The sequence below is a fragment of the Cervus elaphus genome, chromosome X (genome assembly GCF_910594005.1).
Source record: "Cervus elaphus chromosome X, mCerEla1.1, whole genome shotgun sequence".
In the NCBI taxonomy this organism is placed as follows: domain Eukaryota; kingdom Metazoa; phylum Chordata; class Mammalia; order Artiodactyla; family Cervidae; genus Cervus; species Cervus elaphus.
The window spans coordinates 152,321,235-152,337,566 of record NC_057848.1 but is presented as its reverse complement, the minus strand read 5'-3'; the positions used below and the strand labels follow the sequence as shown (position 1 = coordinate 152,337,566).

General features: G+C 38.9%; 1 non-coding gene across 1 annotated transcript; it reads right to left on the bottom strand.

The window, feature by feature from the left end:
• Positions 1 to 12,821: 12,821 nt before the first annotated feature.
• On the bottom strand, positions 12,822 to 12,928 carry LOC122690943. Its single transcript, XR_006340197.1, has one exon. It is a non-coding gene; the product is annotated as a U6 spliceosomal RNA (small nuclear RNA).
• Positions 12,929 to 16,332: the final 3,404 nt, after the last annotated feature.

Sequence of the window (16,332 nt, the reverse complement as noted above, 5' to 3'; positions counted from 1 at the left end):
ACTTCACTTTCACTTTTCACTTTGATGCATTGGAGAAGGAAATGGCAACCCACTCCAGTGTTCTTGCCTGGAGAATCCCAGGGATGGGGGAGCCTGGTGGGCTGCCATCTCTGGGGTCGGGTAGACTTGGACACGACTGAAGCAACTTAGCAGCAGCAGCAGCATGTGTATGACTGCTCCTTATCCAAACAGGAGACAGGAAGTGCATCATGTGTGACATCTGAAAACAGAAAGGATAATGATGTATTCTCACCGCTGGGTGTTTCCCTAACTTAGAGCCCTTGTGGGAAATGTGGCATGCCTGTATTTTCACTGGTGTCAAATGGATGATTGCCAGTGACTAACGAGGATGCCAACTGGCTCCCAAAGATTTCACATTTTGTGAAAATAATTCAGAGGCAGAAGGTCCAAAAGACACCATAAGGATATTTCACCAAAAATATATTTTCCCAAGACACAAAGCAATTTTAAATAGAATAAGTATTTTTTTTTCAAATGTCCCAACAGGGTTTAAGCCAAAAATGATTTATTCATTTGTCTATCCAGTTAGTCAACAAACAATTATTAAGCAGTTCTTATGTACCTTCATGGTACAGTGTAAACTATAGAAATAAATAAATAAGCGTATTCTCTGCTCTTAATGAATTCAGAGGCCAGAGGGACAAGATAAACAATAATACTACATAACAAATACAACTGTGACATAGTCAAAGTGTTGTAGGGAATTGTTGAGTTGGTTATATTAATATTCAAAATACAAGATTCTCATTTCAGGTCCAAGATGACAGCACGGGAAGATCTAGAACTGCCCTCCTCCCATGCACACACTGAATCTACAGCTACATAAGGGATAATTCACCCCCCAAAAGACCAGAAAGCTAAACAAACTGCTCCTTCACAGTGAATGATTAAGGGCCCACATCGAGATGGGTAGATATGGCAGAGATGCAGTCTTGCACAAAACCCCACCCACAGCACAGTGACCCACAACAGGGAGCGTTCTCACAAGTCTGAAGCATCTCACTGAGGAGGGAGGGGTTTGTGCCCCTCATCAGGTTCCCCAACCCTTGGGCATGCACTGGAAAGACAAGGCCACAAAGCTTTGAAAACCTATGGGGCTGACATCAGGAGACCCAAAGGGCTGTAAGGAACTACAGCTGCCTCGCTACGAACAGTGGGTATGCCACAGCCCCGCACTCTCCCACAGCCTGGCTAAAACCAGCCAGTGGGTACCCAGCCTATGCATTCGCTCTGCCTTGCCAGAGATAGCAGGCATACATGGTGCACACAGGGACCACTCCTTGACTGCCTGGCTCTGTGGCCAGGGAGGCTTCCATTCCTGGGTCCCCTAGGGCTATGACCACTGAAGAGACAGCTCCAGGAAGGCTACCCTCCTGAGAGTTCTGCGCAGAGAGCAAACTGAAACACATCCCCAGTCTCTGTGAAATATCTTGCCATTTGCAGAAACGTGGAGGGACCTACAGGGGATTATACTAAGTGATATAACTCAGACACAGAAATATTTCTATGGGGTCTCTTTTATAAGAAAACTAATCTCATTCATGAGGGCAGAGAAAAACAAACACTGAATGATTTCACTTATATGTGGCATCTAAAAACAAAACAAGTAAACAAACATAATGTAACAAAGCTTACAGAGAATGGTGGCTGCCAGGAGGGGAGTGGCATTGGGGATGGGCAAAATAGGTAAAAGGGGTCATGAGATACAACCTTCCATTTACAAAATAAATCAGTAATGGGGAGATAATGTATAGCATCATGATGATTACCAATAATATTATTGTGCATATCTAAAAGTTTCCAGGAGAGTAAATCTTAAAAGGGTCTCATCATAAGAAAAAAAAGTTTGTAACTCTGTGTGGTGATGGATGGTAACCAGACTTATTGTGGCGATCTTTTCACAGTGCATACAAATACTGAATCATATTGTGCACCTGAAACCAGCATAATTTTATATGTCAATTATTCCTCAATCTAAAAAATACATCATCTGCTCCTTTCTGGGTGTATATTATACCTCCTCATTCCAATGACAAATGACAGGACTTCTTGTGGCCAATGAAATATAAATCGAATTGATATTCTCCATTCTAAGCTAAGAGCCATTGCTTTTCCCTATACCAACTGACAGCATTATCCCAGATGAAAACTGTTCTGCCAGCCTGGGCCCCAGTGGAGAGAAAAGGCTGACTTGAGACAGACATGTAACATAAATGAGAACTAAACTTAAATCACTAAGATTTGGAAGTCATTTGTTACTACAGGAAAACCTGGCCTATCTTGACTGAAACCACTGTTAAGAAAACTTAATTTGTGAGTGGGGTATAAGTTGAATGTGGGTGGCTTATACACCCACACTGGTGGCTTATACACTGGTGGCTCAGTGGTAAAGAACTCGTCTGCTAATGCAGGAGACACAAGAGACATGGGTTCGATCCCTGGATTGGGAAGATCCCTTGGAGAAGGAAATGGCTACCCACTCCAGTATTCTTGCCTGGGAAATACCATGGATAGAGGAGTCTGGCAGGCTACAGTCCGCAGGGTCACAAAGAGTCGGACAGGACTTAGCGACTAAAACAGTAACAACAAAGTCAAATGTATAGAGGAAGTGACATATTTAGTTGGATCTTGAAGACTGTAGAAGTAGGTTAGGGAAAGGGTCTTCATGAGAGAGTCTCTGGTGTGAGCAAAGACCTGGTAGTGTGGAAGTACATACCCTTCCACAAGGATATATACAAGGTATAGGCAAGGTACCCACCACACTGGATTGTAAAAAGTATACTGGAGTCATGTATTAAAGATCCATTGGCCATGCTAAGGAGTACAAATTTGACCCTGCTGCTGTTAAGAAGCCATATAAAATTTTTAAAGATTCTAAGTATAAAGCCTCAGTTATCATGTGATGCTTTCATCTGTAATGCTCTAGGCATGGATGAGATAACTGCTGGGGTCCCAGGACTAAAGGTGGGAAAGGAAAAGAGTAGGCCAACACTGATGATACTTGAATGATTTAGTTTGTGGCCAAAATCAAGCTCAAATCAACTGAAAGTTTACAAAGAAAGCATCTCAAGGATCTTTAGGGGTTTTTTGTTGTTGTTCCCTCAAGGTTAGAACACCCTAAACTGAAAAGAGGCTAAATGACATACCCATAGAGCAACAAAGGTGGAAACGGAGCCCAAACAGACTTGTAGAACACTTAGACTCAGCTCAAAAGAGAACAGTAATGGAAGGAAACAATCTTAAGTGGTCAATTCTATACTATTTTCAGAGAAAAGAGCTTCAGGGCACATGGTGAGCTTTCAAAACACTTCAGAGTTGGCTCTGAATGCAGAGCAGGGGAAGAAAATAAAAACAGGGCAAGTGGGGTAAAGAGCAAAGTGGCTGGCAGGCACAATTAAAAGGAGCTTGTACTGCATTCCAGGCCTTAGCCTTGGTAACAGTTCTTTCTTTCCTCAGTTCAGTCACTCAGTCATATCCAACTCTTTGGGACCCCATGGACTGCAGCATGCCAGGCTTCCTTGTCCATCACCAACCCCCAGAGCTTACTTAAACTCATGTCCATCAAGTCAGTGATGCCACCCAACCATCTCGTCCTCTGTTTTTCCCTTTCTCCTCCTTTCTTTGCTTGTACTAGTTTATTCTTCATAAAAACTCAATATAGGAGTCCTTAAAATTGTCTGTTGCTCACCAAGTTTTGCCCATGGAATTGAGATAGCATGTTCATTTTTCATGGCATTTCAGACAGTGATTATATATGAAAAGTTGAGTTTTTTAAAAATGTCTATCCATTTTATTTAGGACCCAAAATCTCAGTGAGACAAAGATACTACAAGCCACTTAGAAGGCACATTATCTTGGTTTCCCATGTAAGAGCAAGATAGGAATTCAACATCAGGGCCCAGGATCAACCTAGACTATCATGAAGTTCAGCTGCAGGCTACCATTTTGCCAAGAAAAGTGCGTTCTCTTTGCAACCAGTTTATTTAGATTCTTTTATATAAGTCACTGGCTGTACCTTGGCCTTGGTTGTTGTTGTTCAGTCATTAAGTCGTATGCAAATCTTTGAGACCCCATAGACTGTAGCATGCCAGGCTCCCTATCCTTCACTATCTCCCGGAGTTTCCTCAGATTCATGTCCATTGAGTCAGTGATGCCATCCAACCATTTCACCCTCTGTCACCCCTTCTCCTCCTGCCCTCAATCTTTCCCAGCATCAGTATCTTTTCCAGTGAGTCGGCTCTTCCCATCAGATGGCCAAAATATTGGAGCTTCAACATCAGTCCTTCCAATGAATATTCAGGGTTTATTTCCTTTAGGATTGACTGGTTTGATCTCCTTGCTGTCCAAGGGACTCCGAAGAGTCTTCTCCAGCACCACAGTTCAAAAGCATCAATTCTTTCATGCTCAGCCTTCTTTATGGTCCAACTCTCACATTGGTACATGACTACTGGAAAAACCAAAGCTTTGACTAGTCAGACCTTTGTCAGCAAAGTGATGTATTTGCTTTTTAATATGCTGCCTAGGTTTGTCATAGCTTCCCTTCCAAGGAGCAAGTATAACTCGGCCTACCCAAAACAATTATTACATGTTTTCCATGTTCCCAACACTACAAAGTGGCACTGAAGGGAGGGTTTACAAGGATCTCAATAAAATTTTAGAGGTGTAACAGTGGGATGAGGAGATAGTATACATAGTGTCCTCAGAGTCGGGACATTCTCTGAAAGATAACAGGATCCTAAAGGACTGCAAAGCTATCCCATCTTTCTTCCTATCTTATTCCTACTAATTTTTCAAGGCCCAGGACAACTCTAACCCACCCTGAGAAGCCTTTTCTGGCATAAACAATTTATTGTTATCATTTCCTTCCAATAGTACTTGTTTATGCCTTTTTTGTGGTACTTACATCATCTTTTCTTGATTCAAAGTAGAATCATAACTCTGTCATGGTAGCTAACTTCAATGTGAAAGTCTTGTTTCACAAACGTATTAACAACAACTATTTTGTGCTCTTTTATAACTCTCTCTTAAGAGAGGTGTGATATATATATGTGATACACCTCTCTATCTCTACAGAGAGAGGTACAAGATACAAAAGTGAAGGCTACAGAACGTTTAAAGCATTCAAGAAACTTGATTAACTTGATAACCTGATAAATTGACTTTCAAATTCAACTTGATAGCTTTGTTATCTTGTTTAGTGACTTTAAAAGGATTGGTCTTTAGTTTGAAAATGAAGTATTCTTTTGTCTCATTACACTGATTTAGTTTAAATCACATTTTAATTTACTCATTAATTTGAAATAACATTAATGGAGGGAATGAGATTTTTATGCTTATTTAAAAAAGAAATGAGTTGGGGAAAAATGATTAAGAAACACGTCATTTACCCAAACTTTATTTCTGGTAATAAAACAAGAGGAACAATGTCCCTTGTATCCCTTCAGCTTGATTCAAGTGTCGGCCCCTGAGATGTCTGCCAATAGACTCAAAAGGTATTTATCCCAGTGAGAACATACCACCAACCACCTGCCACTTTTCAGTCAGCAGCACTTCCACAAGAATCATTCGAGTCCTCAAATCTCCCCAAGGAATTTTCCATTTTTTTGACTCAAATTGTAAGCAGGCAAACTGGTTCTGGTGTCCCATACATTTTAGAAGTTTCTAAACACACCAATAGCAGGGACATTTTGTACACAGTATAATTACTCACCCTCAGTATTATACAGTTGCTTGGAGCACATTTCCTTCTTCTACTCAAAAAGCAATTATCTGAACAATCGTCTAACTTAGTGCTTATTTTGCCTTCTGTCTCCACTACCCTCTTAGAAGGCAGTTGTCTCCCTTCTAATGTGCTTCTCCATGCCTGCTTTGAGTAAATAATAAGCTCACCTGAGATGCATCTATCATCTTTTCACGAAGATTCTTTCCACTACAATATTCCATTGCAAGAAAAAGAGGAATTTACAAGGTCCAAAGATAAATTCAAATTTCTACTACGCTTTGAATTTGGCCAAACAAAAAAAAAAGGGGGCAACTGCTTATTTTTTAAGAATGAATGAATTCAGCCATATCTGGTGTGTTGAGTTGGTTTCATTGGAGACATTTGCTCTCATGTTTTCCTTCTCATTATTAATGTTGGTGGCCTTGTAAGAGAAATATAAGCCATGTTAGGGAGGTGACTCATACACATTTCATTACAGTCTAAGTAGTTATGGAAGTCTTTGAGGATGGTGCCAGGTTGAGGTCTACAGGTTGTGAAAAACAGGAAAGCATACAAGAAACTTTGACTATTAGAGTTTGTTATAAGGATACACAGGCACTGGAAATGGAAAGACATGGGAACCAGGAGAAATCCGGAGATTAGCTGTAATCTCTTCTCTCACTGGCCACAGGATCTCTTATTTATGGTTTCTCTGTAGCTCTCAATATTTGTTTCCTAAATATTTGCTTCCTCAAATCTGCCAAGAGGCCCCCTGGCTGCTGTTTCTAAATCATAAGATCTCCTGATAAACATACTTTTTGCCTCAGTTCCTGATGCTATTTGCTTCATCTTCTTAGCTCACATTCCCCTCTTTAGGGGTAATAAATGGGGAGTTTCTCTTAAAAGGAACTTCATGATAAAATTTAGAAAAAAAAATGGCAGAGTAAGCAGCTCCAAGCTCTCATTCCTCCACAAAAACATCAAAAAAAAAAAAAAAAAAAAGCAGGAACTATAAACTGTCTCAGAACTGTCTCAGAACTTTGGAAATCAAAGGTTTACAGCAATCAATTAGACAATGAATCAGAAAAAGACAACTTCAAAACAGCAGGAGAGTTCTGTGGAGTTGTTACTTGTCCTTACTGCAGATTTCTCTGTGGGACTCTGTCTGGTTCCTGGTCCAAGAGAAAACAAAGCAGATCTTTTTACAAGTTATTCTGTATGTCGGTTCTAACCTGTCTGGGAGTTAACTGAACAACTGATACAATGTATTTATCATTCACCTAACTCAGACTCAGACTAAGGTCAGAAAAGCCCAAGGGCATTGTTCAAAAACACTGGAAGCCCAACTAACAGCCCATTGACACCTGGGGTAAAAGACTAATGCTGGACTATACAATAAACTGCCTAAGTCCAGAAGCAAAAGTTGAGGAGAATTTCTTTAGCAAATTAGGACATTCAACAGCACCTGTGTATATGGAAGAATTTATATAGAAAGCTGTGCACATGCCCAGGGCAAAATACATGCTCTGAAAAGAACTGAGAAGACTGTAATCTTTCACCTTGGGCCAACCCCTAGGCTCAGTGCAAGCCATGTTAACTGTGCAAGGAGAATCCCAGAACAAAGCCCAGGTACAAAGGCTTGGAGAGACATTTTCATTTATATCATTTGGTTGTGGTTTTTATTATCTGTTTATTATTTTTAGCTCCTGGTATTCAAGAAATATCTGTTAACACACTAGCTGAACTCAAGCTAAGAAACAGGGATTTCAGAGAACATACAAATCAAAGAAAACAGTCTTTGAAAGAATAATTTGGGAAAATCACTAAGCAAAAGACTATCACAGCCTTCAACGGTAGAAAAAAAGGGAAAGAGAAAAATATGGTTTGCAGAGTTGCAACATTCAAATGTCTGTTTTACACACTTACACACAAATCACAAGGAATGCAAAAAACAGTAAAGAATGATCCATTCAAACGAACAAAATAAATCTCTAGAAATCATCCCTGAAAAAACACAAGCATCAGACTTACTAGACAACTGTCTTAAATATGCTCAAAGAGATCAAAGAAAATGTGAGAAAGAACTAAAGCAATCAGGAAAACTATATATGAACAAAGTGAGAAAATCAGTTTAAAAATAGGTCATAAAAAGAATCAAATTTTAGAGCTGGAAAGTACGATAAATGAAATGAAAAAGTCACTAAAGGGGTTCAATAGAAAAAAATATGATCTAAGCCTTTAAATTGTAGAATTTAATCCATTTATATTTGAAGTAATTAAATATAAAGAAGGAATTACTTCTGCCATTTTGTTAGTTTCCTGTATTTCTTATACTAAGCAAAACAGAAACATACTCACAGATATAGAAAACAAACTAGTGGTAAACAGAGGGAAGAAGAAAGGGGAGGGGCAAGTTAGGGGTATGGGAATAAGAGATTCAAACTACCATGTATAAAATAGATAAGCAACAGGATATATTATATAGCTCAGAGAATTATAGCCATTACTTTGAAATAATTTTTAATGGAGTATAAGCTGTAAAAGTACTGAATCACTGTTCTATATACATGAAACCAATACAATATTTGAAGTCAACAAAACTTCAGTAAAAATAAAATGCAAATTGGCAGAATAGATTTTTAGATATGATCAACTTATATGCTGTATTCAAGAGACGAACTTCAGATCTGAAGAGACAAACTTCAGATCCAAAACCCAAACACATTGGAAGTGAAAGAATGGGAAAAGATAGTTTATACAAGTAGTAATGAAAAGAGAGCTGACATTATTATACTAATATCAGAAAAAATAGTCTAAGTAGAAAATCATTAGAAGAAACAAAGGACATTTTACATTGCTAAGAGGATCGATTCACCAAGAAGATAAAAAAATTATAAGCATATATGCACCAAACAAAAGAGCCCCAAAATACATAAAGGAACATTGACAGATTTGAAGAGAGAAATAGATAGTTCTACAATAACAGCTGCACAAGTTAATACCCACTTTCAATAATAAATAGAATAAATAGAAGATCATCAGGAGAATGGCACAAATTGTAGTCAAGTTCATATAATGTGGACTGTATATTTTTTCTATTCAGTAAAATGAATGAACACTGATAAATCTCAAAAACAATGTTGACAAAAAAGCAATTCATAGACATTTACAACATAACATTTATAAGCTTTATAAAATGCAAACTATACAATACATACATTTTGTTCACAGATACTAAAGAGTACAAATATATGTGGGACTTAAAGAGTTCCATGATTAGGATGACAGTTACTCTGGAGAAGGGGTAATGGAGATGTGATTGAAGAGGGGCATTTAAGAATCTTCAACTGTAACATAAAATTTTATTCCTTATATAATAGAAGATCTGACTGAAGCAAATAAAAAAGAATATAGGTATCTTTCAAAGCTAGGTAGATGATCAATGGGTTTTTTTTTCCATTTATTTTTATTAGTTGGAGGCTAATTACTTTACAATATTGTAGTGGTTTTTGTCATACATTGACATGAATCAGCCATGGATTTACATGTATTCCCCATCCTGATCCCCCCTCCCACCTCCCTCTCTATCCGATTCCTCTGGGTCTTCCCAGTGCACCAGGCCGGAGCACTTGTCTCATGCATCCAGTCTGGGCTGGTGATCTGTTTCACTATAGATAATATACATGTTTCGATGCTGTTCTCTCAAAACATCCCACCCTCGCCTTCTCTCACAGAGTCCAAAAGTCTGTTCTGTACATCTGTGTCTCTTTTTTTGTTTTGCATATAGGGTTATCGTTACCATCTTTCTAAATTCCATATATATGTGTTAGTATACTGTATTGGTCTTTATCTTTCTGGCTTACTTCACTCTGTATAATGGGCTCCAGTTTCATCCATCTCATTAGAACTGATTCAAATGAATTCTTTTTAATGGCTGAGTGATATTCCATGGTGTATATGTACCACAGCTTCCTTATCCATTCGTCTGCTGATGGGCATCTAGGTTGCTTCCATGTCCTGGCTATTGTAAACAGCACTGCGATGAACATTGGGGTGCACGTGTCTCTTTCAGATCTAGTTTCCTTGGTGTGTATGCCCAGCAGTGGGATTGCTGGGTCATATAGCAGTCCTATTTCCAGTTTTTTAAGGAATATCCACACTGTTCTCCATAGCGGCTGTACTAGTTTGCATTCCCACCAACAGTGTGAGAGGGTTCCCTTTTCTCCACACCCTCTCCAGCATTTATTGCTTGTAGACTTTTGAATAGCAGCCATTCTGACCAGTGTGAGATGGTACCTCATTGTGGTTTTGATTTGTATCTCTCTGATAATGAGTGATGTTGAGCATCTTTTCATGTGTTTTTTAGCCATCTGTATGTCTTCTTTGGAGAAATGTCTGTTTAGTTCTTTGGCCCACTTTTTGATTGGGTCATTTATTTTTCTGGAATTGAGCTGCATGAGCTGCTTGTATATTTTTGAGATTAATCCTTTGTCTGTTGCTTCGTTTGCTATTATTTTCTCCCATTCTGAAGGTTGTCTTTTCACCCTGCTTATAGTTTTCTTTGATGTGCAAAAGCTTTTAAGTTTCATTAGGTCCCATTTGTTTATTTTTGCTTTTATTTCCAATATCCTGGGAGGTGGGTCATAGAGGATCCTGCTGTGATTTATGTCGGAGAGTGTGTTGCCTATGTTCTCCTCTAGGAGTTTTATAGTTTCTGGTCTTACATTTAGATCTTTAATACATTTTGAGTTTATTTTTCATCCATGGAATTTTCTAGGCAAAAGTACTGGAGTGGGTTGCCATTTCCTTCTCCAGGGGATCTTCCCGACCCAGGGATCGAACCCAGGTCTCCCGCATTGTAGGCAGACACTTTACTGTCTGAGTCACCAGAGAATGCCTTAATTCTTCTCATTCTTTGTCAATTGATTCTTGCATTTTCTCCATTTTGTTTTCAAGGGTTTTGATCATCTTTACTATCATTATTCTTAATTCTTTTTCAGGTAGTTTGCTTATTTCCTCTTCATTTATTTGGACTTCTGTGTTTCTAGTTTGTTCCTTCATTTGCATAATATTTCTCTGCCATTTCATTATTTCTTTCTAATTTATTGTGCTTGTGGTCTCCTTTTCCCAGGCTTCAAGTTTGTATTCTTTCTTCCTTTTGGTTTCTGCACTCCTAAGGGTGGTCCAGTGGTTTGTGTTAGCTTTGTATAGGGTGAGATTTGTGCTCAGTTTTTTGTTTGTTTGTTTGCTTTTCCTCTGATAGGCATGGCTGTGTAAGGTGGTAATCCTGTCTGCTGATTTGGTTTGTATTTTTGTTTTCTGTTGTTTAGATGAGCCCTCCTACACAGGGTGCTACAGGTGGTTGGGTGATCCTGGGTCTTGTATTCAAGTCGTTTCCTTTGTGTGAGTTCTCACTATTTGATACTCCCAACAGTTAGTTCTCTGGTAGTCTAGAGTCTTGGAGTCAGTGCTACCACTCCAAAGTTTCAGGGCTTGACCTCTTGTCAGGAACAAAGATTCCAAAAGTGGTTTGTTATGGCATTAAATGAGATTAAATCAAACACCCAGAATCAAGAAACCAAAGATGAACCCCAGACAAATGACAATTACAAAATCAGGCAAATAATAATTAAAATAATGGGATATACACATATACATATACACCCATAAGCAATGTCAGAACAGTCCAACAAAAATAAAGTACAGTAGACTGACCTGACAAACAAAGCAAATAAAAAATTATATTTACCAGTTAGGAACAAAAATAACTAAAGTACAAACCGGAAAACAAAACTAAAGCAAGGTGCCAAGTGGAAAATAAAGCAATGAAAACAAAACTAACAAATATGCTGAGAGGAAAGGAAAGAAGAAAAAGAAAGCAAGAATAGATATCCAAAGTTAAACAGAGGTAGATGAATAAGATTTATATACCTTAAAGATTAACTGCAAGGGGAAAAGAACAGTAGGAAAGGCAAACAAAGGAATAAATGTAGAATAAGTATAATAGGTTTTAAAAAATTAAAAAATGAAAGTATAAAAAAGAGGGAAGAAAAGGAAGAAGAAAGAAAAAAGGAATATACCCAAATTTATGGGATACAGTAAAGGCTGGGCTCCAAGTGTAATTTATAGCCATAAATGCATACATTAAAAAATGATCACAAATCAAAATCTAACTTTACATCTTGAGAAACTATAAAAATCAGAGCAAAATAAGCACAAAGCCACCATAAGGAAGAAAAAAAGATAAATATTAGAGCAGAGAAAAAAGTTTTAAAAATACTAGTTCAATGAAATGAAAAGTTTATTCTTTTAAGAGAACAACAAAAATGACAAACCATTAGTTAGACTGACAGAAAAAAAGATACAAATAACAAAAATGAAAAATGATAGTGTAGATATTACTACTGACCTTATAAAATTTAAAGGATTAGAAGAGAATATTAGGAACAAACATTTGCCAAAAAGCTAGATAAAACAAATTCCTAGACATATAAAATCTATTGAAATTGAAAACAGACCTTCCTTGGTGGTCCAGTGGGTAAGAAGCCTGACAGGGCAGGGGACACAGGTTCCTGGTCCAGGAAGATCCCACATGCCACAAGGCAACTAAACCCATGTGCTACAACTTCTGAGCCTGTGTTCTAGAGCCCTTGAGCTGCAACTACTGAAGCCCATGCACCTAGAGCCTGTGCTCTGCAACATGAGAAGCCACCACAATGAGAAGCTCACACACCGCAACTAGAGAGTAGCCTCCACTATCCAAAACTAGAGTAAGCCCTCACGCAGCAATGAAGACCCAGAGCAGCCAATAAGTAAATAAACAATTGAAAAAATGAATAACAAAGAAACATAAAATCTGAATAAACCTATAAAATTAAAGAGATTAAATCATTAATAAAAAATCTCCAACAAAGAACTAAATCTAATAGCTTCAAGCTGAATTATATCAAACCTTTAAAAAACTAACACCAATCCTTTTTATTTTTTTTTTATTTTTTTAACAAAAAAAGTTTATTTTCTGCACTAAAATTTATACAGCTGTAAACTCAAGGAGTTATCCAATACTTGTACAAATCTGGGGAACAGTTAATAAGCACCTAAAAATATGGAACGCTTCACGAATTTGCGTGTCATCCTTGCGCAGGGGCCATGCTAATCTTCTCTGTATCATTCCAATTTTAGTATATGTGCTGCCGAAGCGAGCACACACCAATCCTTTTTAAACTCTTCAAAAAAACTGAAGACAATGGAACACTTACCAACTGAATCTATGAAGCCAGCATTGTCTTGATATTAAGCCAGACACTACAAGAAAATAAAACTACAGACCAATAGCCCTTATAAATATTGATGCAAAATCCTCAAGAAAATACTAGCAAACTGAATTTAGCAGCATATTAAAAAGATTATACACCATGGCTGAGTGTAATTTATTCCTGGAAGGCAAAGATGATTCAACATACAAAAATTGATCGATGTGATACACCACATTAACAGAATGAAGGGGAAAAAAACATAATCATCTCAACTGATGCAGGAAAACCTAAGTCCAGCCAAAACCACTGACCCACAGAAGGAATATTTTATAAGAAACCTAAAAATATATGTTGTCAAGTGAAAAAGACATATTGCCAAAGTATAGGTATACCATTCAAGTATACTTCAAAGCATGCAAACACCATATATTTATTATTTATATTATATATTACCTATATGTAATAACACTATTTAAAATATTTTCAGAAATGAAACCAACCAAATATAAACAACATAACTCTTTAAAAACTGTATCTGTCTGCTGGTTGAAGATGGGTGATATAATATTGATTATATAATACCATTCTTTCCACTTTGGATTAGGTTTGAAAATTTTGATGATATAATAAAAATTGCTATACCATACAACTTTGAGAGGGGGTGGTCCTAAGATGGCAGAGGAATAGGACAGGGAGACCACTTTCTCCCCCACAAATTCATCAAAAGATCATTTGAATGCTGAGCAACTTCCACAAAAAAAAACTTCTGAACACTGGCAGAGGACACCAGGCACCCAGAAAGGCAGCCCATTCTCTTCATAAGGAGGTAGGACAAAGTATAAAAGACAAAAAGAGAGACAAGAGTTAGGGATGGAGACTCGTCCCAGGGAGGGAGTAATGAAGGAGGAGAAGTTTCCAAATACCAGGAAACCCTCTCACTGGCGAATTTGCAGGGACTTTTGGAATCTCAGAGGGCAACATAACCAGGAGGAAAAAAGAAAACCCACAGAATACGTGCCTAACCTCAACTCCCAGCAGAGAAGTAGCCCAGAGGCTCATGTCTGCCAGCAGCGAGCGGGGGCTGAACAGGGAGGCATGGACTGCATGCTTAGAGTAAGGACCCGGCCTGAATGCCAGGAGGACAATCTGAGGGAGCTAATGTGAGACAGCAACCCAAACTGTGGGATAGCCAGAGAGGGGAAAAAAGAAAAAGGAGAGAGAGAGAACTTTTCAGTGAAAAGCTCTAACCTAAGGCACAGCCTGGCCTGCTCACAGAACAAAGGATTGGGCAAATACCAGAAGAGAGATAGCTGGTTTCGTACCAGCCCACCCCCCCTGCTGGAGACAGAGAGGCATGTGGGCAACAGCCAGAGCCGGAAGGCAAGGGGCAATATCAGCTCCAGGGACGGCATCTTCAACCAAATTGTGAGTAGGCTTCCAGTTGCTGACCAAGTCTTCCTGGAATCCTGGATGGTTGACATCTGCCAGGAGGGTCACAGCCAGAGATCACCTCCCCAGAGGTGACACACGGCATATCTGAGACGGCACTCTTGTGGTACACCCAGGAAACTATGTGGCTGGGACTGGGGAGGTGATTAAGATGCACAGACCACCTGGGACACTGCGCTCACCAAGCACCTTGTCGCCTGAGCTGCTCGGACCTGGGAAGGGCACAAAATGCAGGCCCAACCGAGTCTGTGTCTCTGTGGAGTACCCAAGAACCTGCACCTGATCAGCTTAGACCTGGTAAGTGCACAAAACCCAGGGCCCTCTTGGGACAGTTCCCCTGCAAAGCAACCAGGAGCCTGAGCAGTCTAGATGGGAAAGCACACATGCCATGAGCTGGGAAAAACCCAGTGTGGTCCATACACTGTGAGCACTCTGCATACATACCAGTGATAATTCTCTGCATTTGTTCCTCCCTCCCCACAGCACAACTGAACAAGTGAGCCTAAATAAGTGACCACCTTCGCCGCCTTGTGTCAGGGTGGAAAGTAGACACTGAAGAGACTTGCAAACAAGGAAGCCAAAATAAACAAAGAAGAGAGAACCACTTTGGAAGTAACAGGCACAACAGATTAAAACCTTGTAGTTAGCATTGACTAAGCATTGGAAGGGGCCTATAAAACTAGAGAAGAAATATAAGCTGGGACAAGGAACAATCTAAAACTGAACCACACTGCCCTCAGTAGCTCCAGAGAAATGCCTAGTTATATTTTACTATTATCATTTTTTTAATTTTTAAAATCTTTATTACTCCTTTAATTTTCATTTTTATAACCTACCATGTCCTTGCAAAAATAAAGACCCTATTTTTAAAGCAAATTTTATATATATATTTTTTATAATTTTTGTGATTTTGCTTTGTTCTTTTTATATTGTATTTTTGAGACTCTAACCTTTACTCTAGATTTTTAATTTTTGTTTTTAGGTATTTGTTATCAATTTTGTAACTTTAAGAATCTAAACTTTGGTACCCATTTTTATTTAGGAGTGTGATTACTGGCTTGATTGCTCTCTCCCCCTTCTGACTCTCCTTTTGTTCCCCCAGATCACTTTTATCTCCTTACTCCCCCTTCTTTTCTCTACCTAACTCTGTGAATCTCTTTGGGTGTTCTGGGCTGTGGAGAACACTAAGGGAACTGAGTACTGGCTAGATGTGGCTCACTCCTTTTGATTCTCCCTCTTCTCCTCCTGGTCACCAATATCTCCCTCCTCCCTCTTCTCTTCTCCATGGAACTCTGTGAACCTCTCTGGCTGTCCCTCACTGTGGAGAATCTTTTTACCATTAAACTAGATGTTTTTCCATCAGTGTGCTATGGATGGAGAAGTCTTGAGGCTACTGTAACAATAAGACTAAAAGCAAGAGGCAGGTGGCTTAAATACAAAACTTGAAAACTCCAGAAAACTTCTGACTCCAGGGAACATTAATCAACAAGAGCTCATCCAAAAGCCTCCACACCTACACTGAAACCAAGCTCCACCCAAGAGCCAAAAAGTTTCAGAGCAAGACATACCAAGCTAATTCTCCAACAACGCAGGAACATAACCCTGAGCATTAAAACACAGTTGGCCAAAAGTCACACCAAACCCATAGACACCTTAAAACTCACTACTGGACACTTCGCTGCACTCCAAAGAGAAGAGATACAGTTCAACCTAACAGAACACCAACGCAAGCTTCCCTAACCAGGAAAGCTTGACAAGCCACTCATCCAACCCCACCTACAGGGAGGAACCTCCACAAATAAAGAGGAACCACAAACTTCCAGCATACAGAAAGGCCACCCCAAACACAGCAATCTAAACAAAATGAAAAGGCAGAGAAATATTCAGCAGGTAAAGGAACATGAA